This window comes from Sebastes umbrosus, chromosome 9, assembly GCF_015220745.1.
Source record: "Sebastes umbrosus isolate fSebUmb1 chromosome 9, fSebUmb1.pri, whole genome shotgun sequence".
Taxonomy (NCBI): Eukaryota; Metazoa; Chordata; class Actinopteri; order Perciformes; family Sebastidae; genus Sebastes; species Sebastes umbrosus.
The window spans coordinates 954,877-981,398 of record NC_051277.1 but is presented as its reverse complement, the minus strand read 5'-3'; the positions used below and the strand labels follow the sequence as shown (position 1 = coordinate 981,398).

Genomic DNA, 26,522 nt, shown 5'->3' with positions numbered 1-26,522 from the left:
CATTAGTCTTCTGTTAGTGAAGAGAGACAATCAAATGAGACAGAGGACATTCAAGTAAGAACTTCCATCCATCACATCATAACAGGATGCAAACCTCCAAGAGAAGAAGGCTGCAGAAACTCAACAGGCCATTCGGTCTATATATATTCTACTTGTTTCATGAAATATGTTCTACATCATCTTATAAACTTATAAACAGATCACACACATATTCTCTCTCACACACATTATATTCAGTTTGCTTATGGTTACTCAGTCTACGTGGCAATCACCAGCGGACAGTCCTGGCCAATCAAAGTCGAAGACGGCCGGACACCGAGGAAACATCGTCTTCATCAGACGAAGCCGGCGTCTCGGTAGGAATGGCCGGAGGCAGCGGCGGCGAGTCGGTGGCCGTAGCGGGGATCTTGGCAGCGTCTGACTCAGACTAGGAAGAGGCATAGGAAGCAAACATCCTGAAGATCCACCCTGGCGTGAGGCTGGGGCACGATGGTAGCAGCAACTCCATCCGATGGAGATGTAGCCGTCAGGGGGCAATCGCCGACCGCTGTAGAGGAAAAAAGTATGCAGGCAGCGCTGGACGCCGCCTTATACACCGTGGTGACGCACGTATTTCGGTTGGCATGTCTTGATTGGCCGGTTACATTTATGCAAATCCCAGCGGGGGAACGCGTGCGTGTGATTGGAGAGTGTTACCAGTAGAGTCCAGTAGAGGACGGAGCCTTTGTGAGTTACAACTGTAATGTTGGACGTCTATACTGAATGTCAGCAGCATCTTTACATACTAATATACTTATATTTTCAGATTCAGGGGCTCAACCTCTGTCCTATTTCATATGTTGTTGTGCACCAATAAATGTGCAAAAATGAAACTAAAATGAAACTAAAATGAAACTAAACTGTAGAGTGGTTTGGACATAGTTTGAGATGATGGAGCCGTCTGAAGGTCCAGCAGGTATTAAAGGTGTAAAGTAAGATCATTATAACGAGCTGAAATCAGAAAGCTTGAATGTTATTTGTCAGTTTGGAGACTGGGAGGCCGGAGCTTTGCTATCAAAAGGCCTTTCTTCTTCTCACTTGGCCGGTAAGAGGAGGAAAATAAGTCCTGAGAGAAGCGATTGTTTGCGGCCTCGCCATCCAATCCCCAGGACCGCGGCGAGCGATCTGCCGCCGCTTTAAACCTGTAAGACGTTCAGCGTTCCTCCTTTAATCCTCCTGAGAAGACGGCCTGAGAGGGGAGGAATGTGCCGGATCAAACGACCCCTCCTCTCCTCCCACCTGAAGACCAGAACAAGGAGTGCTCTGTCTTCAGGGGGATTCACAGGTAACAGGAGCCTCCGCCCCCCCGCAGCCGCCCAGACACTTTCCCCCGCCGCCGGATCACTTTTCCCACCTGAAGCCTGGCCTTGTTCCGCGCTAAACGACCACGATGTAATTAGTCTCAGGGACACAAAGACTTCAACGGCCCCCTCCTCGGCCCGCGCAGAGGGGACAGACATCTCAATGACTCATTAGGAGACAACAGATTAGATAACGGAGGGCTAGGATGTCCTCCGCCCCGCCGTCCACCTGCCGACAGGTGAGCTGGACGCAACTCCGCCCCCCCACTTCTCTACAACTCTCATTACCTGTCGGGAGCAGAGGTTGTGATCCCTCCCACGGGACCTGCTAATGGATGTAAGGAGAGGGGCGGCGGCTTGTCGAGTTTCAGAGGCGAAGAGGGCGAAGCAGGCTGCCCACCTCGAGGCCTGGAGGGAAGGAAGAGGAAAGGAAAGAAAAGGAAACAAGCTCAGGATGAAAGAGGAGATGAGAGATGTAATTGGATGGTGATGGATACCGACCACACACACACACACACACACACACACACACGCACACACACACACACCCTGACCACTGCCCTCTGAAAATAGACACTGATGTATAAATGATAGTTGATCCAGGATTTGACTTTCTGGAGGATTATGATCCTCAAACCACACACTCACTATGAGAAGAGTTGATTTCAGTGTTTACCTTGAACATATAACCTGGCGTGAACACCAGAGTTGGCCTTTATGTTTCTTCCATATCTAACACTTGGCAGGTGTATTAGTGTGGACCCGAGGACGTTCAGTGTCAAAGGTGGTTCAATGTGGACGTGTTCGTCTTCGTCTGTCCTCTGCACTAGTCAGTATGAAGTATTTGACATCTGATAACGATGAGGATTACAATGATTGCTTTTTTCACTAAAGAAGTCCACGACGGCACGACAGTAAGGATGCTTCAATTGGATACAAATAAATTTTAGTAGGTTTCTATGGCAACAAACAAACATGGCCCACAGTGGTAAAGGTAACGGAGGAATCTCACATCAATAAACTGTAAATAAGACCGAGAACAGAAACACAACCGAACGGCTTCACCAAGTTTAACCTGGCAAGAAACCAAATAAAAGGTTTGTTTGTGCTGAACTCTGATGGAGCATCAATGACCCAATATCAATAACCCAGACCAATAACAACCAAACACTCCCATCCAGATGAAGAGAAGCCAGGTACCGATTAGTTTTTGTGCCGATTAATGACGACCTTACACTAAATGATCGAGATCCTGAGAAAAACTCTCGTATTCCGACATTGGTATTGCGACGGTGAAATCTCTTAAAAAGTCATTTGCGTAAGGTCGGCATAAGCTGCAAACATCATACGGTCATATGACGTATAAATACTGTTTTTATTTTATTCGTGCAAAACAAAGACACATCAATAAATAACAGATTTGACAACTGCAGAGTTAAAAGATGTGAAATAAAATCAGGTGATAGGAAACAACTTCTTGAGTTTTATTCATCATTTCTTTCTTTTTCTAAATGTATTTATTAAAATTCCTCCATGAAGCACTTTGTAATCCATATTAATGAATAATAAATAATAAAGTTTTACTTTACTTTCAGTGACGGCCCTGTAGTCCATCAACCATCTCTTTTACTTTGTGATCATTCTAAAGAAGCTTTTAGAAGTCTCAAGTAACTGGGAACAAACCAAATAAATCAATAATTACATTTAAAAATAAATATGAAAGAACTAAAAAGTAAATGCATAAATACATAAATAAATACATACAATTAAGATAAATAAAAAATAAATAAATAAATAAAAAGAATAATACAAATAAATAAAAGGGAAAATGAAAACAGAAATATCAATTTCATCACTTTATTAATGGCTACATTTATTATTATTGTTATTATTATTTGTGCTACATTTAATGAAATATTTATTTATTTATTGAGTAATTTATTTATTTTGTTTTTAATTTTGGCAGGTTCCGTCCTGTAGAAAAATCTAAATGATATTCTCCTCCTCGTGTTCAGCATCTCAGTCTGGTGAGGCAAACTGAAACGAGTATCCTGGTTCTGCTAGAACAGCCAACAGAAATCATTAGACTCTCTTGTTTAACATTGATTAATCCTCTCCACTATAAATGGGAGATAATTCCTTCTGGATGATGCTATTGAACACCTGCGTGATGAAATATCTCCATGTGGTTTTCTCTCTGTGCACGTGTGCTGCTAATGATTTGTTGTGCATGTTGGTTATTATAGTTTTTACTGTTTCATATTGTCTTTAATGGTGAGACTAAAACATATATCATGTCCTGGTGGGACAATAAAGTTCTACTATATTATATTTCAGTCGCTTCACTGCAGAGACAACACAGAGTCCTCCCAGCTGGACTGGAGAGTGTCTTTGGGTTCAAGCTAGTTTTAAAATCTATAAATAAATTCATCCAACAGTGCGTGGCGTTGTAAAGGGTAACAAGCCTTTATTCAAGCGTGACTGACACCCACCTGTTAGAAACAAGTGACAGTGACATGTCAGGAACCATCAACATGTAGAAAAGAAAAGGAAATTAAACTCCGAGGATTTCACAACTTTTCAATTTGAAAGTAAAAACGAAAGTGAGCGCAGCCAACTTTTGTTTCCTTAAATGACCCTCTCTTCTCTTCAGGCCTCCATAATGTATGTTAATGTATGTAAACTGAATCAATTTATTCTATCAGCATAAAAAAGAGACAAAGTCTAAATTTGGTGGCTTTTCCTCTCCGCTGCGTCTGTGAGACGAGGACCCGTTGATGGCTCCGCACTTAAAATATGGAGTCTAATCCGTCTCCAAAACGCCGTCCAGGTCGACGAGCTCATTTAAAACTTCCTGACAGACAGGACTGACGGCTGATCCTTCGAATAAATGGAGCGGCTCGTCAAAAGAAACAGGAGGGCGAAGACTGCGGCGGCCGCGACTCTGAAACCCTTCCGTCTGTCAGTGGCCGCGGGCTGTGGAGCTCAGAGAGAAGGAAGTGATGAAAAAATGAGTTTTTGAATATGGAGTGAGTCCTTTTTAAACCTAATTCCTCCTGGTCCTGCCCCAGAAATACAGATCTGACATGTTGTAGAGAGAGAGAGAGAGAGAGAATAGAAATGAAGGGCAATCCAATCAACTCCTGTCAGAGAGGAAGAGGGCGGGGCCGTGACACAGAAGAGACTCTGGTTGTGTCCTTAATCTTCAGCTTTGACTATTTCTTTTGTTAATTAGCATCGACTAATGTGTTGCAGTGTTTGCATGACGCCATCCGAGCATGAAAAAAGACAAAGAAATCAATCTGCTCTCTGATGGAGCCAGCAGGCGCCTCGCTACGTGGTCGCCACCGAGCCTCGGAGAGTGTTGGCAGAAGCAGCGTTGATATCAAACTGTTAACTTCCTGTCTGATATCAGAACGCGCTGCTGAGTGCTCGTTATCAGAATGAAACAGGAGCTTCAGCCTCGTTCCCACTCGACCAGCGAACAGACTCTCCAGACAGGAAGCAGCCAATTAGGACGGGGGAGGCTTTAAAGGACCGTTCTGGTCTTTTCTGTGGCTCAGACTGTTTGTGTTCTACCGTCCATCACTGGTTTGAAGTCAAGTTAATTTAATTTGTATAGCCCAATATCACAAATCACAAATTCATCAAACTCCCCCCAGAAAAAAAACTTTTAACGGGAAAAAAACGGGTCTATTCTAGATCTAGTCTTGAAACGTTGCAATTAAATGTACTTTTGCCAGATAGACGGTGCAGGATTCTGTTTGTAACTTTTGAACGTACTATCTGGACATACTAACATGCTTAATATTACGTCTTTGGTTAGATGTATTTTGTTATAAACAGCCCAGAGTCCAGTGACTCTTACCTTAACATCTCCTTTGATTTCCCCGTATACGTAGCTTTAAGACTGGAAGATCACCTTATTCCGCTCCGTGACAGTGTCACACACATATACAGTATATATAGTAATATCTTTTTCAGGGTCTTTGTTGAGGCTTTACACTGAGGGAAATATTCAAACCCAACACTCTGTGTTTTTTATGGTTGCAGCGTTCCATCAAATGGAGATATTATAGCTGTGTTGTGCATCATCAGCCTGACAGATTTGATGTGCTTTGGAGGCTTTGGGATCTCCACTGGACCTTAAAATAAAGTAACGTCGGTTTGAACAAAGCTTGGCTGCACAGTGTGAGTTTGTACCGACTGACACAGCAGCAGGTCGGTGAGGTTTGAGAGGATAAGACTCCGATCATCACGGCCGAGCTAAGACGCTATAGATCAGACAGGTAAAGAAACAGAAATAATATCTCCTTCTGAGCATGACTAACTGAACCAACACCAGTCTTCTGTTCCCTGATATGTTAGATGAATAAAGCAGTAATATCTTAGTATGCAGTGATTTGTTGATATAAGATATAAACTTTAAACAACTCCAACATGTAGTTGGAATACCGTTAATTCTCAAATAGTGAGAAGGAGGCCTTTATTTATATTTCTATATTAGAGTCAGGCCTTAAGTAAATGTCATTATTCTCCATGTTAACTGATAAATATAAATTCAATATAATTTCCATAACCACAGCACTAGAGTCATGTCATGTGTTCCACTTTTCCCTGAACGATGTTAACCGAATGAAACTCAACACTGCCTCCAAAATGTTCACATTAAAAGTCTTGCAGCCTTCCTTTTAAAAAAAAAATAAGAAACAACTTGAATTGAGTATGAACAATATTTCATAATTAAAATGGATAAAGTCGGAGCAGCAGAGTAAAACAGGCCTCTGTTGTTGTACTGATGGAGTTAATGAACAGTATGTACCATGTGAGCTGTCGTGTCGACTCCACTGCACCAACTCAAACTGCAAAACAACAATGTGGGATAAAATCGATGATATTCTTGTTCTCTATCTTCCTCTTCTTTATACAGCCTCTATCTCCATCTCTCCAGCCCTCCCTCTCTATTCCACTTTGCATTAAATCCACCATTAGATCCGCTTGGTACCACCAGAGCTTGTAGGCAATAAAACACATTGTTAAAGTGACATGTAATTACCCAGCCTCTCTTTTGACTAATTAAGTCAGTGCTGCCTATTATGTGGAAATGTATAAGGAAGTCAGGTGATCAATAACGGTGGAGGAGAGAGAGAGACAAGCTAATTTCTCAGCGCTCGGATCGTTGATTCTTGCAATATCCCGGCCTGTTTATTATGGCTGCGGGCGGCCGCCGCCGCCGCTCGGCCCGCTCTGACATCATCATGATACGCCGCTCCACGCCAAGCGGCTCGGAGACGAGCATACGGATCAGAGAGTGATGTTCCCTCTGCAATAAAACAAGGTCCTTTTTAATTTGGCGCTGCCATAAAGTGCCAGTCATGTTGATGATCGGAGCAGGGTTCGCTCAATATGCAGCGTAAGCCAATATACAGTATTTCACAGTTTCATGGCTGACGCTGTAGAACGGGACACGTCTCTAATGGATGGAGGGATGTGTCCGAGATGAGGAGAGATGCAGCGACTCCACCCTTCTGGTGCTCCCAGCAGATTAAAACAAACTAACCTCACAAAGACCCTGACTAAGTCAGTTGTTCCCACGGGGCGGACTCCATAACACATAATGAATCACATGACTGAGGACTAAATCTGTGCAACCAAACCATCTAAACTCTCTGGACAAACACACAGCCTAACTCAACCATTTGTAGCCTTCTAAACCATCCCAAACCATTTCACATTACACTTAATGTGTGCCAAATAATCCAGGATTTATTCTCTATAGATATGTGGCGAGACTTTCCGGGTTCAGGGTGTTGGACAGCACTAACGTTCAGTCTGGTTATTGTACGTTGTGGTTAGTAATAGTTCTCGTTCCCATGGCGTCAGATACCGAGGCTTTGTCACGACCGTCAGCGTTTGATACCATTGCACAAAGTACACTTTAGAGCCGGTATGAGCCGCACCGGACGTTCCATGAACTGTAATGTAAACCCGTCCGTGGCAACAGTAAACACTCCGAGAAAGTGCGCCGGGAGTGTGCAGGTGATGTAGTTTAAAGGCGTTTGGTGTCAAACGTTCAGCGTCATTATCACTTCACAAACATACTCGTTTTATGCCCAACCGTGCAACTATATCTGGATTTGTTGTCAAATCCTAAAGTGACATCAAGGGGCGTGACAAAGCGGCGGTATGTGACGAGTTGAGATGAGATCATGTTGGGCAGAATGGTCATAAGGTTGCATGAGAGAAATGTGTAACCGCGGTTGATTCATTGCATTGGAATCACGGCAATCTGAGGTTTTTTCTTGCGGAGGCGAAGTTAACCCAGATCAACTTTGCTGAACTTTGACACAAGATTTAGTGTTGTTGACCAACAGCAGACCATCCTGCCAGTGTTTCCTATTTAGTGACTAGATGATGGGACTTTAAAGCCTTCTTTAGGGGCAGCTAGTTTATCTAAATAACCTTTTTGAGACGTCAGCTCCTCTGCATGGAAGAGAGTCGCCTTTATTCTAGTGTCCGTGTCTCTGTGGCCGTGACTGTGATCAGTGACCGGAGGAGAGCAGCAGCACATTCAGAGGACCAATCAGCAGCCAGACAGAACCATGAATGAGCTGTGGATGTGCGTACCTAACAACCAATCACTGATCAGTGTTAGTTTGTCCGAGGAACTCTTTCTCCTTTTTGTATTTGGAGAGAAAATAGAATTTAAACTTGTTCATCGAGGGAGAGACAAACCCATTTGGTAGAAATGATGGAATTTCAAATGTACTTACGGTAATTTATTAGAACAATATGATGAAACATTTTCTTGTCAGACACCACAAGTGAACAGAAAATGTGGATATTGAATAAAGACACTTCGGTACATCGGTAAATGAAATCTATTGAAAGGGAAATATCTCCCTCTATTATGTAGTGTAGGAAAGGTAAACGGTGGAAATACTCAAGTACATAATTCTGTTCTTAAGTAGAGTACTTGAATAAAAACAAGTACTTTCCACCTGGAGGCTTTACGAGATGGTCAGTTTATCTTTTCATGTCACGGAGCCTGTCTGCCGTACTAGAGTAGTATATTATAATATTATGTATGGATCCGTGTGACAGCAAAAAACTGATATTATTAAATATTTGTTTTAATAGAAAGCAGAGTCTCTTGTCGGTGTGCAGATCTTTGTGTAGAAGTTAGAACAAGGTCAGAGCGTCCTGTACCGTCAGCAGACGACAGAGCATCAGGAACACTGTCTGCCCGATCAGGATCTCCTCAGCTTCTCCTCTCAACGTGCTCCAATCCAAACCGCTGAACGCTTTCTTTTCCTTTACTTTTTTTTCTTTATAAGCTTCCGTCAGAAGGAAAATGGAGCTCCTGTCCGAGCCGGACTGAGAGGAGATAATTCACAGGAGGAGATAGAGGAGAGAACGGCCTGAAATGAAGTGAAGAAAAGAGAAAGGAAAATTGATGGGAGGAAGGCGGCATAAACACGACGGGTGCTCCTGGTCCATCTCAAATGAAAATCCAATTTCAAAAAAGGGCTTGTGGAGTTAAAGGGGGAAGAGAGAGAGAGAGAGAGAGAGAGAGAGGAGAAGAAGAAGAAGAAGAAGAAGAAGAGGAGAAAAAACAGCAAACAAAAAGAGGGCCAAAAAATCGTCTGGTGAAGATGAGCTGCAGCGAGACGCATTGCAAATCCTGAGGGCCTGAGGAGAGACAATGATCTTCAATTACCAGCTGTTCTGTTCTCAATTTTAGACAAGAGCAAAGGAAATGAAGAAAAGGAAGAAGAAGAAGGGGTGGGAGGAGAATGGGGGAAGAAAGGGGAGCAGCGAGGAAGTCTAGAAGAAGAAGAAGAAGAAGAAGGAGAGATAAACAGAGAGACAGAAGGTTATAATTTTATTCATCTTATCCCGCTGGAGCAGACACTTCTTCTGCCTGGACTCCCTCTCGTCCTGAGAGCCTCGCCGCCGACGCTCCATTTGCAGATCGTATCGTTTGTAAACACGCTTTCTTCTCGCCGCGTTCCGCCCGTCTGGCAGAAGGAGAGTTTTGTCATCAACCCCCTCCTCCTCCTCCCCCCCGATCGCTCCCTCGGCGTCGATCGTTTGCAATTCAAAACGGCTTTTCCCCGACAGATTTGTGTACACAAGACCGAGCAGAGACAGTAGCGGAGCGGAGTGGAGTCGGGGAAACAGACAGGAGGCCTGATTCAACATCCTGTTCCTCAGCGGCGAGCGTTGACGCGGCCGTCAGGAGAGCAAACACGAAACGGCTCGCTGGGTTCGCCACCTTCACTCACAGTCCATCAGATAAACACAAGTACTGCTTTCCTGTTGATGCTCTTTCTCCTCCTGTTGGAGAGGGAGTGAGATGAGAATTAAAGGGAAATTCCACCAAGTTCCACCGTCTCTCCCCGGCCTATAGCAGCTGGACGAGTTTAGTTTTACCCCTCGAGCCCGGTTGATGCAGCTGCATCACGTTCAGGGTGAGCCTCAGCTCCGTCTCGTCTCCATCCTGGCTCAAATGTCTGCAAGAAGGGTTTTACAGTTGGACTTTTTTTTCAGATCTTTTTTTTCGAACATTTTTTTCAGACATTTTTCAGACCTTTTTTTTAGACTTTTTTTTCGGACATTTTTTCAGATTTTTTTTCCAGACCTTTTTTTTTTAGACTGTTTTTGTCCGACATTTTTCAGATATTTTTTTTCGGACATTTTTTTCAGACATTTTTTCAGATATTTTTTTCAGATTTTTTTTTCAGACATTTTTTCAGACTTTTGTTTTCTGAAATTTTTTCAGACTTTTTTTTCAGACATTTTTCAGATTCTTTTTTTCGGACTTTTTCAGATTTTTTTTCAGATTTGTTTTTTCAGAAATGTTTTCAGATCTTTTCTTTCTGACATTTTTTCAGACTTTTTTTCCAGACCTTTTCTTTTTAGACTGTTTTTGTCCGACATTTTTCAGATATTTTTTTTCAGACATTTAGAGCTCTTTTGTCTGTATTTTATGTTTTACAGCTTAAAAACGTTTGCATGATCAATGTGGCAACAGATACTTGTGTCTGTACTTTACTTATTCTAGTTACTGTATTTTCTACAGAAAAGGTGAATACTGGAGGAGGAAAACTAGCATCTCTTCTCCTGCTTCAGAGACATTTGGAGGAGAACAGGAAAAAAACAATAGCAAGTTCTGGTGCTGTTGAAATCTTTTCTTTTTGAGTTTGGTTTGCAGTACGTCTTGCTTCTAGGAAGCATAAAGATCAGAAATAAATCAGGTTAATGTAGCCTTCTACTTAATATTTTGAACTGGTGACAATTATTGAATACAAGTTCATCCTGTAATAACTGCCCTGCCTAAAAGGAGAACAAAACACTCGAAAACCCCCAAAACTCAAAATGTTTAATATATTCAACACTAGACCTTTCCAGCACTAATATGATAATAATCATAAAGACAAAAGGCAAAGTACTAGAGGAAAAAGACTCACTCCATGAAGATAAAGAGCGAAGAATAGAGCTACAAGTCAAACGCACCGCTCACACGTACAGTATATATAATGTAATGTAGACCATTGAGCATACCTGCTACAGTTACATATCTATTGCTGGATTCAGTAGATCCAGACCATTCCAGCAAACCCTGATTGGTGTTTCTGGGACAATCCCAACCAAAGCTACCTTAAAGTACATGAATACATTCATCATAGGCCTTCATATTTGATATTTCCGCTTGGCATTTCTTTTATTTATGGGGGGGTGTCGCAATATCTGTCAATTTAACCACTTTTGCAGTAAAACATTTTTATACAAGAATCAATTTCATATTTAGGAGACCGAAGAGAATATAAAAAAACATTGTTGTGCTTTGTTGTAGGGGTATCTCAAAAACTAAAGCACTTTTAGGTGTCTTCCCTTTAGCCTAGTACACTGAATGCCCGGATGAATGTTGGAAAATAGTTATTTATATCTGCAACGTTTTTTTTAATGTTTTTGGCCACTTGGGGGCATTGATAATTTAAGTTTATAAGGTGTTAGTGTTAGCAAACAGTTTCTTATTTCCACATCCTGCAGCTGTAGAGGAACTTGATGATTCATTCGGAGTAATTTGTGTCCAATGTTCTCTCTTTTAGCTCTGATTTTGGTCGCCACCAACTCCTGAATGAAATATCTGTCTGTTTAGCTGCTAAATGCTCCACTATGTTCCCCAGCTAGTCTCTAACTGAGTCTGTGTGCTGTGTGCTGCTGAGCAGGTAGTGTACTGTGGCTTTTTTTCAGAAGAATCTCTGGGCCGGAGAGATAAACAATGAGCTGAAGTTCTGTTTAAACCTCGACATTTAGACGTAAATCACCAAATCATTGCTCAGTGGAATGTGTAGTTATTATCTTCTTCATCCTTTGAATAAATGTTTGTTTTACTTCTGCAAGTAGAAGCTGAAGAAGCCTACGAGAGACGAGGATTACTTTTCCAGCGGCGGCGACGCTACATATCTTCCTCTTTGTCTTTTAACGTGACGTATACCTCCAGAGACTGCGGCTAATCATCCTCCCTGTAAGCAGCTCTGCATCGTGGCTGATTAGATTCTCCCATCATCTCAGCATCTTGTTTCTCTCTGAGCTGGTCTCTCTGTTTCTCTTGTCATGTTTATTTTTTGCATCGCTTTGCATTCTCCCTGTCGTCTTTATGTTGCTAATGTATTCGCTGATTGAGTCACGCAGAACGCGGGCCGGAGCGGGAGCATTTGCCATGCTAATTGCTGGCAGATAAACAGCAGCGGTGCCCTTCCACCACAACAAGAAAGCTTTTTTTTGTTGTGGTGGAAGTGACTCCCGAGGTTCTGGCAGCTTCGTTACCTGAGAGAAGGTGGCACTGCATCCAAACAACAACAACAAAAGGCAGGAGGCATGAAAGCGGCTGTTTACCCCCCTGAAAGCTCACCGGGTCATCGGCGGCCTAATTAAACCGCCGAGTATTTTTAGATTTCTGAGATCCTGTCAGATTCGAAAGCCTCTGTTTGTTTATCTGCGCAGGAACAAATAAAAGTGTTTTAAGATTTATTGCCAACTGTCATGTTAGCTCTCCTCCTGTCCGCGGTGTGAAAGCGAGTCCTGCTGGGAAGCTTTACATCAAACGGCCCCTTTAGAAACACCTTTAATTACTCTCTGTCTCTCGCCCTCTGAAGTCCTCGCTGCGTTTGGCTGTCGGCTCGTCTCACTTTCTGTGGAGCCATCTGGATCTGATTCAAGCTCCTTCCTCCTGCCTCCACATCATCCTTCAGCACCGCATCCCGATCCGTCTCTCAAATTCAAATGAGCTTTAACTGGCACGACTGCTAAAGTTTATTTATATATCACCAAGTGCTTTCATAAGTCAATGAACACAGAGAGAGTACAGAGACCAGAAACAAACACAACATCAAGAAGGAGCTCTCTGGTGTTCAGATGCTGTTTAAACAGGTCACCTTCCTACCAGACCTGATGTCTGCAGGCCACATGCTTCAGTTAGCTCACATATAGGGAGAAGATGACCTCAGGGTTCAGCCTGGTCCGGTGCTGTGCTCACTGACAGCTGTTTACCTGGTTGGAGAAGTCAACAGGCCAATCAGAGCCTTGTAGGCAGGATGAAGAACGGGGACATCACCTTCCTGTGCTGGAGCCAGAATCAAAAAACGGTGTCAAACATGGATGAGATGGACGCAGCTGTACAGGTTCTGTTGACAGACGACGATCGACATGAATCCACTGACTGTCGACTGATCGGCGGGCGTATTGTGGATCTGGCTCCATGTTGGTAAAGGCCCTGACACACCAAGCTGACGGTCGGGCCGTCGGTGAGCGTCTGTTGCTCTAGTTTTTGCGGTGTGTCCCGCACCGTCGACTCTAGTCTGTTGAGTCGGCGGCGGAGCTCGTCGGCTTCCTGTTTCCCTTTTTGAATGATGAATACAGACTAGCACCGCCTGCTGGTGTGGAGAGTTATTTCCCCTGTCATCCCGAGGGTGTCGCCAACATGTTGAGGTTCACCGCCGTGCTGCTTCCCGGGTCACCACGAGAGAGAGCACGTCAGCTCTCCAGAAATACTGACACTTTTATCACATTCACTTCCCTTAAGTGAGGAATTCGGATAAACTGTCGATTTGTCTCCAATCTAACTGCTTCCAATGTTAATGATCAGGCGCCATCGGTGGTAATCATAGATATGGGTTTGAAGGGGCCTACTACCCCTACTAGTAGGTTCAGAAGGCCGTTATCATCTATTCACATCATAGACTATATATAAGAAGTGGACGTAGTCAATATGATGTCACTCTGTAAAGCCTTGAGTTTGTCATTTTGGCCATCTTCATCTTGGTATTATTTACTAAATGAGCATCATGCTGTATTGAAGAAGACTTGAAACTAGCGATTGAGACCATAAACTCATGTTTACAATGACTTTTACAACGTGGTAGGAGCAGTTTGTGTTTTCAGAGAATATTTGTTTTTCAAAATTATCTTTATTTTAATCAACAAAATAAAATCTGAATTTCTCCTCAGAAGATCCGAACCGCCCACAGTCTCGTTAGTTTGGTTGAGATTTTCCAATTCTTTCTAATCGGTTTGTATCATATTATTATTTTTCTATTGACTAAAGTCTTCATGGTTTAACATCCCTCCTGCACCCTGAATGATTCTTTTGTTATTTTTTTTTATCTTCCTTTCTTCAGCATTGATTTGATGATTACACATATTTAAAAAAATACGGAACGTTTTTTTTCTCCCTGCAGTTATTACCAGATGTTGTTTTCCAAACCAAGGAAAGGTTATTTAGACATTTTTTAATTTTATTATTATAATCTTCATACCACTGGGAGATATTTAATATTTTTTTCTCCTCTTGGTTAAATAGTTTTTTTCCCTCATTAAACTATTTTCACATTAAGCCTTTTAGATATTATTTTTTTCCCATTTGGAGATAAACGTTACAGATCACTTGAACCAAACACAGACGACGCTAATTAAGTATACTTTAATTTTCTCTTATTCTCTTGTAACATGGCAGGTTTTCCCATAATTATTTCTCCCTGTTTCCCTTTGTCGGTGCGTTTTATCTCTCTATCCCCCCCCCCCCGCCTCCCTCTCTCTCTCTCTCTGTCATCTCCACTGCTCGCTCCACCAGGTGACCCGGGAGACCCAGCTATTTTAAATTGATTCTTTCTTTTTTATGTCGCCGCATTAAATTGAAACCAATCCCCAAATGCTTAAAAGCTCAAACTGCAACCTGACTTCCTGCCTGTCCTCCCCCCCTCCCCCATCTGTACTGAGAGGGAGAGGAGAAGCAGCGGGGGGGATGGAGGATGGAGGGGGGGACCAGGAGGGAGGGTGGGGGTTGTTTGACGGCAGCTCTCACACAATGAAGCGACAGGGTTCGTTTCGTCTTCGGAGGATTTGGTAAATCCGGAACTGTGTCGAGCAGCTTTAGACAGAAAGGGAAGGCCCGCCGGAGCAGAACCGCCGAGCATGACAACCAGCTTTATTTTATGTCATTGTATTCAAATTTACTACATCCCCAACACTTATCACCCCCCTCCTCAGCACACACAGGCCCACTTTGAAGACGGATCACCGTGGAGAAAGAACATATTTTCCCCTTTTTCCCAAAGTCAGATTGGCACAAATTGAAGCAGAGAAACTTTTTATGTGTGTCAGCGCAGCACAATGGGGAGCACGCTGTAAGAAATGGACACCTTAAGCCGGCAGAGTCTACGACAGAGAGCGGCAAAACCTTTCTCTCTATGTTTAATACGTACAAGGAAGTTGCAAATGAAGCAATTAAAGAGGATCTCTCACTAATTTTACTCATCAAGACCAGTTCACCGGCCATGTTTGTTGCTACTCAGCCTTTAAAAAACCTCAATTCATAAGAGAAAGTCGACTTTACAGACTGGAGGTGTGGAGTTTGAAAAATGTGGCTCTATGGGTTTAATTAAATGAATGAAAAGTTGCATTATGGGAAATGCAGCATCCAGTGTTTGAGGAGCTTTGACTGTACGAGAGATCTCAGCCTCGGCTGCATCAACTTCATTTCTCTGCCTCCATGCCGGCGACAGTTGTGGCCAGAGGATTATGTTTTCGGGTTGTCCGTCTGTACGTCCCCTTCACGGACAAACATCCAACCGGACTGGAGGATGGACTGATTAGATTTTGGTGCTCAAAGGTCAGAGGTCACTGTGACGTCACACTAAACACATTTTATCCACAACTCAAGAATTCATCTGATTATTAAGACTATTTCATACAAAATAGGATCAAATTACGAAGTGATGACATTCTGGACAAACATGGATGTAAACTGTAACTTGACTGGTTGGCGGAGGCGTACAATAATAATACTACTAATAATAATAAACTTTATTTCTATAGTACCTTTCAAAACTACAGTTACATGGTTCTTCACAAACTGTATTTAAAAGAACATCATACACGGAAAATGCAATAAAAACAGGGATTTTAAGAGGTGGTCAAACATAGAGAAATAAAAGTAAAATGTAGAAGAACAACATTAAAAACATTTTTTTTTAAAAAGACATGCAAATGTGTGTACAGGTGAGTTTTTAAAAGCTTCCATAGCGTTGGAGCTAAAAGGGTAAAAGCATGGAACCCCCTTTGTTTTAACAACCATGAGGCAATAATCTAGTTTTTAATCTGTCGCTCCCACATCCCAATACTAAACAAGACAAAACAAGAAGACACAAATGTCCATCTTAGAGCTGCAGTTATCAGTATTTGTATATTAATTTTGGATCAAATGTGAGAGAGGATTCCTGAAAACACAGAAGCTGCACCGGAAACAGATCATCTTTAATGCATTGGATAGTTATTTTAAAGTTAATATAATCATGTCATGTTTTTTACAGTGTGTAGTGTTGCCCTTTGGAACAGCTCAGTGGGCTCTTTCTGCCCACACAGACGCCTCAGTGTGATTCATACATGTTCAACACATATTCACCACAGCTAGCGTAGCTGGAGTTGAGTGGGATAGAAAGGCCACATCGACACCCCCACCTCCCCTTTAAACACCCTCTGGGATGTGGTCCAACACGTTTAATTAAAGCGTCCAGCATCCATGTCCGCCACGCTGGGCCCAAAAACAATAAAGGTGTCCAATAAAATCAGGTGGAGGCAGACGCCAGCGACGCGGCAGCGTTGAGATCCGCTGACACTCCGAGAGTTTCTCTGCAAACACACGAGTGATGAGTGAGAGTCTGTCTTTACGGGGAGAGCGAGGCGATGAGGACGACCCTGCAGGAATGCTTTTAGCTGCCAGACTTTTCTCTTGTTACCACCCTCTCTAACACAGGCGAGGACAATGGAGCCGAGTCCTGCAGGACACACTCAAAGAAGACATTTTTATCTCTCCCTGAAAAAAAGAAAACCCCTTCAACAACGCCTCCTGGTAAAAGCACCCTTCAGGCTTTGTGTTGCTGTGAGGACAGAAAAGCCTGTAATCTAAAAAAAACTGCACTCATGATTACAGTGTTTGAGTTGTGCTGTGTGGAAGTTACCTGCTGAGCTCCACCTCCCCCGTATTTAAGTCCAGGTGGGAGGGATCTGACCCGTCACCTCCGCCTGGAGCTGCAGGACTGGATGAGGGAAAAAACAAACAGGCGTCCTCGTCTTTGTCCTCATCTTTGTCCTCATCTTTGTCCTCATCTTTGTCCTCATCTCGTCGGAGGACGAGCTGTGAGAAATCATGATGGTGCAAATAATGAAGTAACATTAACATCTTCTCTCCAAGCTGTTTGGTATTCAGTCACTTGGTTTTCAGTCAGTGTGTCCAAGGACCAGCGACCAATCTCACAATATAAACTGAGCTTTATAGTGAAAGGGCGGCTCTTTATTGCAGGAAATGACTCATTCAGGTGTTAATTAAATGACAAAATGTCCTGTCATACCTCCAACCTCTGTCACTAATCTTGCACCCCGATTTTTGACTGTAACTAGGCGCCCATGCCTCTTGGTTGGAAAGACGTGATGCATGAATTACTTCCTAAAAAAGTACAAAAAAATATGTGATCTGAAGTTTAAAGGGATAATTAGACTCAATCCAAACAAACCCAAGCAGACACCAACACTGACAGCAGCACAATGACTCTGGACATCTGGACATGTGGACATGTGGACATCTGTCCCTGGAGTTGGGGATGTAGAGAGAAAGTCACTTCATCCATGTTTTTAGCAGAATGGCCAGGATTTATATCTAACAATAATAACATTTTACACTCACTTCAGAACTTTTACAGACAGAAAACTTGAAGAGCAACGAAGCAGCGACAGTAACTCCACTGGACTGGAGTCTGTGGGTCTGTCTGACCGGGGGATCGGAGCCCAGACAGGTTTGGTTACTTTGGTCAAGCTGCTCTCAAACACTGTTCGTAGTTATACCTACGGAGAGTGATGCACTGTAATTGTGGACCAGGGAGTATTAATAGCGGCGTGTAGGTTTCACACGGGACATGAATGGCGGTCTGGAGACCGTATGAGGATACGATGCTTTGGTTCAGTGGGAAACTTCAAAGACCATCGTGCTGCACATATCAATCCCAGTTAAAAACGGGGAAAAGACATTATAAGTTTGATCTTGTTATGAGCTGATAGCGCTGCATCCCCCACTCCCCCCTCACCCTTACTCAGCAGCATGAGGCTTCACCAATTATAGAGCAACCGCCGAGGCCCAGCTAACTTTTGGAGTCTGATGCATTATTATTTATGATTAAAAATCTGAATTGTATCTGTTTTTATCTCAAAACGTTGTACTTTAAAAGAGCCAAACGATAATGATCACCGTCGCCCCGTCTCCCACCGTCGCTGTCCGTGGTTCTGAAACGGAGCGGAGGAGATCGATAGACAGAACACCTCACTTGGTTCGGTTTATTTAGCGTTTCTGAGGCGTGGTTAAATCAATGAATGTTATTTTGCTCAGATGTGTTCAGGTGGGAAACCTCCGGGTCTAGAAAGTGAAGCTGATGCTGAAGAGCTTTAAACCTGCATCCTCTCTACCAGCCAGCAGGGGGCGACTCCTCTGGTTGTATAGAAGTCTCTGAGAAAATGAGCCTACTTCTCTCTTTATTTATTCCCTCAGTAAACATTGTAATCATGAGTTTATGGTCTCAATCTCTAGTTTCAAGTCTTCTTCAATACAGCATGATGTTCATTTAGTAAATGATGGTCCCATTTAGAGTCAGATAGACCATAAAGCAGGGGATGCTTTAGGGCGGGGCTACCTGGTGACTGACAGGTCGCTACCACGGCGTTGTCCGGTCTGGGAGTTGTCTAACAACTTTAACCCTTTCACAGCATGTTTTCACTTCATCAAAGTTAATTATAACCTTTTGTGGTCACCTAAAAATGTCTTCAGTTGTACTTAGCTCCACCATCTCGTGCCCTTTCTGAAAACCAAGCTGGCGACGGACTAAAACTAAGATCACCTTGAATTTTGCACTAAAGGTTGAACTTTAAGACTCAACTAACACCAAACTGTCCGCTGATGTTTCTGTATGTTCTGTTTGTGCATTAAAGGAAATAAATCAGCTGTTTTTATTCGTATTATTGTAAAGAAATGAAGGTTTTCTATTGCATGACGTCGCCCTGCTGGTGAATGAGGGCGCTGCATCCTGACAGGAATCAGCCACTATGACCAGACGAGACTTTAACTTCTGATAATTGGTAAATGTTACTGAAACTTCTTCTTCTCGGTAAAAGAACATTTTGAATGCAGGACTTTCACTTTTAATGGAGCTCTATATCCCAAAGTGGTATTGATACTTTACCTGAAGGATTTAAATTCCTCTTCCACCTCTGCTCCTTATTACCGTCACCCAGTCAGCGGCTCCATCTGGCCTCCCGGAGACGGTGTACGGGACGGAGAAATCTCCACGGGTCTGATTTCACTGTTAGCTGGAGCTTTAATGATCCCCGCGGGGAATTAGAGAGGAGAGAGAGAGAGAGAGAGAGAGAGAGAGAGAGGAACCTAGCTGTGGGAAGTCGATGTTGGATTCAACCTGCAGCGGGTGGTCCATCCAGCGAGCAGCCAGAGAGGACGAGTTACAGTGGAGAGGTTGTCGGTTCAACGCCAGACTGTGACGAGAGGCGGCGCGCTGCCAGTGGCGACGGTGATATTCAACATTGATTTCTACTGGTGTTTAACATTTCTTAATACGTTGGATTTAGTATTTATTTAAAGGATGAACATATGAACACGTCACCTACGAACCCTTTAATAATAAATTATAAAACTATTTATACAGCACTTTTCAAAAACAAGTGATTAAATGATTTACACTAAACACAAAGCCAAGAAAAGCTGACATCATTTATGGTTTTTATCTTAATGCTTCAAAATATTATATATATCATTATTATTTATATATATATATATACTGTATATATATATATATATATATATATATATATATATATTATTATTTTTATAATGTATACATCTCTTCTGTGTATATTTGATGTATATTATATCAATTACTCATACATATATACAAATATATAATAAAAATATATGAAATTATATTATTTAATAAAAAATACAAAAATCAAAAGAGTTTTATTTTCAAATCTTCACAATTATATTTGTTATGATGATATTTGTAGTAGTAGTAGTAGTAGTGGTTATGGCACATATTTCACAGCATTATATTGTAAATATCAAATATTACAATAATATTTACATTAACTTCTATAATTACATCACATATTCCCTTTATTCTACTGTATATGTATGTATTAATTAAATTAACAACATTTTTATAGGGGTTTTCCAATTATAACAAACATTACATATTAATGAAATGTCGGTCTCGGCAGCAAATACAGTACACCGTCAAATAACATCAAATACCATCAAATAATCATGCAAGTAATTAAAAACCATAGTAATTAAAACAGAGGGGAATATGCAGATATAACAGTAATTACAACGTAGATTATAAAGGACACATGGACGACTAGGCGTAATTATCTTATTCCAGTTGTCCCTGTTTACCCTGACCTCTATTTATATTTATTATTTAAAGCAAATATATTATTCTACTTCAAAACGGCTTTCAGAGTCGCACCGCTGGACTAATTATTATGCACGTACATATTTGCTGGGTTCATGAATCTGAACAATATTATTATCCTGATCCAGTCTTTACACTGTTTATGTGCTTTTAGTGACATGTGAGGTGCTTATAAGGTGAGTCATTAAAACCTAAACAAACACACACACACACACACAGCTATGTCACTGTGTGTGTGTGTGTGTGTGTGTGTGTGTGTGTGTGTGTGTGTGTGTGTGTGTGTGTGTAATTAGTCCTCGTGGATTCACTGTTTCCGTGTCGGAGTCGTCCACATAAAGCCACCTTAATCTCCCGCTGAGTGTTGACTGATGTCTGAATCATGATGGAGCTCTCTAAGCCGTCCTGTCAGCACAAGAGGAAGAGGTGTGTGTGTGCGTGCGTTTGTGTGCATGTGTGCCTGTGTGTGTGTGTAACACCTCGACATAAAGCCTCCTCTCCATGATGGTGTGAAGATACACTCTGTTAATCTCTAGCAGCTTGTTTTCAAGACTTCAGCAAATGGCACCCAAACACAGGGTGAATGCACACACACACACACAAACACACACACATGCACACACACACACACACACACACACACACACACACGCACAGCACGTGCACACTCAGACAGACAATTATGTAAATGTGTTCATGAGTGTAAAAAGAGCACAAAAAGGCAGATATGCTGACACATGACAAAACACAAACCCTCCTCATCCATCTTCACTTCCTCTTCCTCCTCCGGTGCATTCAGGTGATGCTTGTCGACTTGTAAATCCAAACACCATCGGTACATTTCATAATTCACAAGTTCAAAAGTTCTAATGAATATTTTTTTATCACATTATTAACAACTGGTAAATACAAAGCTAAGAATGTTAATTAATAAATAAACAAGCCAACTAGTCTCTCTCTCTCTTTAATTCAATTTAACTCCAGTTGTGATCAATTTAAAGACTGTTACGGGTGTTGTAGTCATGGTAACCGTTGTGGTGACTGTGGTTCATTTTAATTTAAACCTGATGCAATTTTCTTATTTAATGCAGCTGAAAACATGACAGCATTTCCCCCCCATCTTCTCTCCTGACGGCTGGACGGAGAAGTCAGCATCAACTTCAGCCCTGCAGGCAAAACTAACTCCTCCCGACCACGAAGCAGAAATGTTGAACACGTGTTTATCATGTGATTATCTGTGCATGATTAAACTCCACGCCTGTTAAAGGCATTCATTTCACCATTACCGAGATTAACAATGAACATTCATGCTCAACATACCAACTGTTTTGCTCTTCTCAGTAATTCTGTCTGCTGGAATGTCAATCTGTCAATTAGATTTCAGGGCAAACATCAATATATCAGGAACAGGAAATTATGGATATCTATAAGACTTCTCATGGAAACCCGGCCTGTAGTTTCGGACATACTTTGTCCTGAACACATTCTCATTACCAACTCGTTCAGACAGCAGCCCTACACTTCAAACTATGACGCTCTACGTACCTGTCTAGTGTCAGTTTTGGACGTGTCGGGGACGATGTGTCAGTTTCTGCTTGTTACATGCAGAGTGTCTTTCAAAATAAACTTCCAACGTAGGTTTTCTAAGTTTTTAGGTTTACTCACAAAACAAAACTACTTGGTTAGGTTGAGGAAGATATGGTGGTTTGGGTTCAAATAAGTAGGTTTGCTACGTTAATAAAGTACGGAAGTTCACTTAACTTCACTCATCTTCAACCTCTTATCCGGGTCGGGTCGCGGGGGCAACAGCTCCAGCAGGGGACCCAAACTTTCCTTTCCCGGGCCACATTAAGCAGCTCTGACTGGGGGATCCCGAGGCGTTCCCAGGCCAGTGTGGAGATATAATCTCTCATAATAATAATAATAATGTAATTTAATGATGGTAAATGTGGTGATTAAACAGCTTTAATGTACAGATGTTGGTATCAGCTTCTAGAGAACTGTACTGGTGGAGCTGCGACAGCATGAAGGAACGCTCCCAGTGTCTGCGGCGATACCGGTAATAGAGTCGGCTCGTCGGACAGACAGGACAGGATAATGGTTCGATAAAGATTACAAAGAGGAGGGGAGTCGGAGGACACCCCCGTCTCGCTCCACAGCTGAGCACAAAAGGATATTTGGCCGAGAGTGATTACAGAAGCTCATGGAAAGTCACGGAGGGTTTGAATTCAGCAGGTGAAGCCCAGTCCGAACGCCGCCGTCCAGTAAATCTTTATTATCTCTGAAAGGCAATTTGTTTTACAGCCGCTGGTCAATTAAGATCAAAAGCAGCAACATAAGGACCGGGGCAGCCAGCGGCATGCTCACAGAGGATCAGCAGCTCATGGTCACACATACCTTTTTGAACATTGGTGAACTTTCAGGTGAATATCGCCTCAGGTGAATGAGTGACCGTGCCCTGAGGAAGAGGACGAGGAAGCCTGCTTCTACTCAGTTTGCTCAAGTAGCTCCCGGGTGCTTCACAGCAGCCCACTGCTCCTAATGCTGAGGATGGGTTAAATGCAGAGGTCACATTGTATGTATGTACGTATATGATGATTCTAATAAAGTTTAATATTTTGCACTCTCATTTTAAATTTGAATAATAAATGCCAAGAGCAAGGTGATAGGTCTCTTAGGCACATGGATTTTGTGGACTTCTCCATGTGCACCTTCTGTCTCGGTTCATGTATGAGCTGCAGCGCAGCGTGCAAAACGTCTGGGTGAAGGTGATATAGATCAGCGGGTGGTGATTAATAAATACTCGCCATACTCACCTGTCACATTACTCGTCTCATAGTTGAAAAAGAGGCTACGATGCACCTCGGTAACCGGATGTCTCCTTTGTAAAAAAAAGCAGAATATTGAGTTATAACCGACCAGTTTGGTGCAAAACGAGTAACGTAACTTATTACTTTTGATACCAATAAGTAACCAATATTATGACTTTTCAAAGGAGTATTAAGCAAAACATGACTTATTATTGCTTATAATCCCTACTCTTCCACCCGGACGACAATAGAGATACAACAACTGTCGTTTCCCAGGGGAAGAGAGCAGTCTATGCTCGCCACAGCGTGCAGCGCCCAAAGTTGGGCTTTGCCCGATGCAGCGAAAAAGCCGTCGTGGCGCCGCGCAAGCCGTTAGAAATAACGTGTTTCAGAGCGTAGTGGTGGCGTTGTTGCGTTGTGTCTGAAAGGACCTTCAGTGAAAGAGAGACGGAGAGAACTAAGAGAAAGAAATCCTCAAGCTGGAGCAAAAACTGAATAAAAACTGATCAATATTAGTTTATGCCAGAGATTCACACCAGAGGGGAGAGTAGTCCGTTTTCTTTCCTGGGAGTTAAAGGTAAAATCAAAAGTGTAACATGCTGCGGGTTCTCGGACTGAAGTACATAATTTGTCCGCGTGATCGAAGGTTGCAGCTGCTGATGGTTTTAGGAGTCAGTAGAGAGCAGAGAAAAGGAGCTGGTTGGTGTAATACGGCCTTATAAAGAAACATTTACCATTCTACGGTTGTATAAAGACAACCCGACTTTCTCATTCAATCTACAATGACGTGTGCAGAAACCTGAGTCAAAGTGCGATGTATTGAATCCAACATTTTCAAAGAAGATGAATAATTTAATTTTTTTTTTTCTTTCTAGCAAAAGAAAAACTGATTCTTTAATAGAAAGTCAACTTTTTCTGTAAGACACTCAGTATGATGTTTAAAAGACAGATTGTCAGGTAGACTCATTATTTAAAGTAGCAATCGATAAACACCATCAGCTGTCTCATTTGACCTTGAGAAACACATCCTGTCAACATTTAGTCTCCTCAACTCACAGAAAGCACATCTCCCTTACTGTTTCTTTTATTCTAATTTCTTTGTCTGAATGATAAGACGTCTGTGAAGCCGTGTCTCATTGTGCAATAAACCTTGAATCGTACAAAACTCACAAATTACAAGTGTAAAAGATGAGAGTATTTGTGCGTGTTGCATGTCGTCACGGCTGTGTGCAGTTTGTGGTGCTCAAACATCAGCAGGGAAGTTTTGGGTGCTAATAAGAAAGTAAAAAGTGTATCTTAGAAGTTGCAGAGCAGAAACGTCTCACCTGTCAACAAACTAATGTACACCTGCAACATCAATATCACTTCACAGAGACACAATAAGTGACTTTATTATATGTCTATTCCCACCTGTGCTCTGGCAGACTTTGCTCTATAGAGTAAACGGTATATACTGCAGAACAATGCGTCATCTCCTTCCTCCTCTGTTCTCTCTCTGTGTTCGTCTATTGTTCTGCTGATCAGTGGCGTCTTTCACCACGCTGATTTCGTTTTTCTGCATCAGGGCTATTCTCATTTATTCCTTTGCTTTGTCATTTACTGCATGCTTCTCTCCTCTCTCTTCCACCACGCTGCGTTCTCTTGTCATTTGGCTTCCTTATCAGGCTCGGCAGCGGCCGTCGCTTGTCATCAGAGTTTTGAAGTTTCTCTCGCTTTCATTTATAGTGCGAGGCGTGATGTTGTTTTCATATCTCTCCTGCGCAAATTTGTAATTTTCTTCTCTCAGTTTGTCATCACGTTTTATCACTTCTTTTTTCTTATCACTGTACAAATCAACTCAACCAATTTCAAATGGATCAGTGGGTTGTGTTTTTTTTTCCTTCTTCCCCATCAGAGAATCTGAAGGCACCTGGATGATAAGGTTTGACTAAAATACTCACTCATTACTACAGCGAAGTTAAATGAGCTGATCACAGAAAAACATCCCAGCGTGTCACATCCAGTCTGTGAGCGGCAGGAGGACTTTCAGTTCAACCACTGATTCAGAACCAAACTATACAATTGTGCCAAATTAGCTATTAGGAGTTCCTGTAAGCAATCTCTTCGTGGATGTACAGACAACTATCAGTGGATGACTGTGGTGGTGAAGAAAACAGAAAAACGTGATGATACTCTGGCAAGTTCTGGATTTACAAAGGGGGACTGACCATTACTACGAAACCATTCGTCCATTTGTCCAGCAGCCCGTTATCCCGCCCGTTGTTCCTGAGGCCCATTGCTTCCAAAATACACACACATCAAACCTTCCTGATTTTATCTTTCTTACTGGAGGAGGCATGACATCGCCACTCTGCCTCTTGTTACTGGGTGAGCTCCTTTTGAGAAGTGCTGATGAGCGGCGAGGGAGGAGCATGCCTCTTGAATGGAGGGAAAACATTTGCTGGCAGGAGGAGGACTTTAAACAAAAGCCAGGATCTGTCAGAGCGATCCATGTTTAGTGTTTCATTAATCATTGACGAGAGAACGATGCCACAGAGAAACAAAATGATACCAAAAATCACCTGCCGACTGCTCGGCTGTGCTTTATTCAGTCATGGAGCTCTCCAAGTCACTGCATGTTCTACAACACTGTCCGGCAAATTTTTCAGAATAAAAGCCTCATGTTAACAAATGAAGGAGTTCTACATGTTAGCAGCGCGTGGCGGCTGTGTTACCTGTTGTTTTTTATTTCGGCATCCGTGTTAACAGATAAGAGCAGCCACACTGCCCGCATTTCAGCTGCGTCTCTTCTAGAGATTCGAGGTCTCGCCTATTTTATTTTTACCGCGAGCCACACGGTTCACAGCAACAATAGACAGTGAAGGTGATCTATTGACTGTATATTAACATCATATTAGCAACATTAGTACAGTTTCACTGTCTAGACATCTATAGAATATGTTACAGACATGGCAAAAAGTAAAGAATTATTTTTAAATCAACACTTCCTGATTTTATTTCAAAATAAAAGTCCTCAAGGTTTTTTTTTCTGTGGACAGAATTCCTTCATTTGTTAACACAAGGCTTTTAATGGTGGATTATTAGGCAGCTCACAGGGGCAGTGTGTCCCCGCCGTAAAGCAGTCAGAGGCAGAGTAGGACGGGTCACGCCTTCACCATGTTGGGAAGAAAAGTATTGAGACCGGGAGGGTCCGATGGCGTCATCCATATCCACATAATAATGAGCCATGTGTTTCTGTTTGTTGCAGGGAATGTGTGTATTTTTGGAGCGATGGGCCTTTGGGATAAGGAGCGTTTGTTTTCGGGATAACGGGCCGTCAGACAAATGGGCTTTCAGTCCAA

At 42.3% G+C, this 26,522-nt stretch overlaps 1 long non-coding RNA gene across 1 annotated transcript; it reads right to left on the bottom strand.

Annotated features, from left to right (window-relative positions):
* Positions 1 to 15,266: 15,266 nt before the first annotated feature.
* Positions 15,267 to 21,278, bottom strand: LOC119494678. The gene is made up of 4 exons (XR_005208267.1): positions 21,125 to 21,278; positions 17,255 to 17,349; positions 16,865 to 17,040; positions 15,267 to 15,527 (listed from the first exon to the last, which is right to left on the bottom strand). It is a non-coding gene; the product is annotated as an uncharacterized LOC119494678 (long non-coding RNA).
* Positions 21,279 to 26,522: the final 5,244 nt, after the last annotated feature.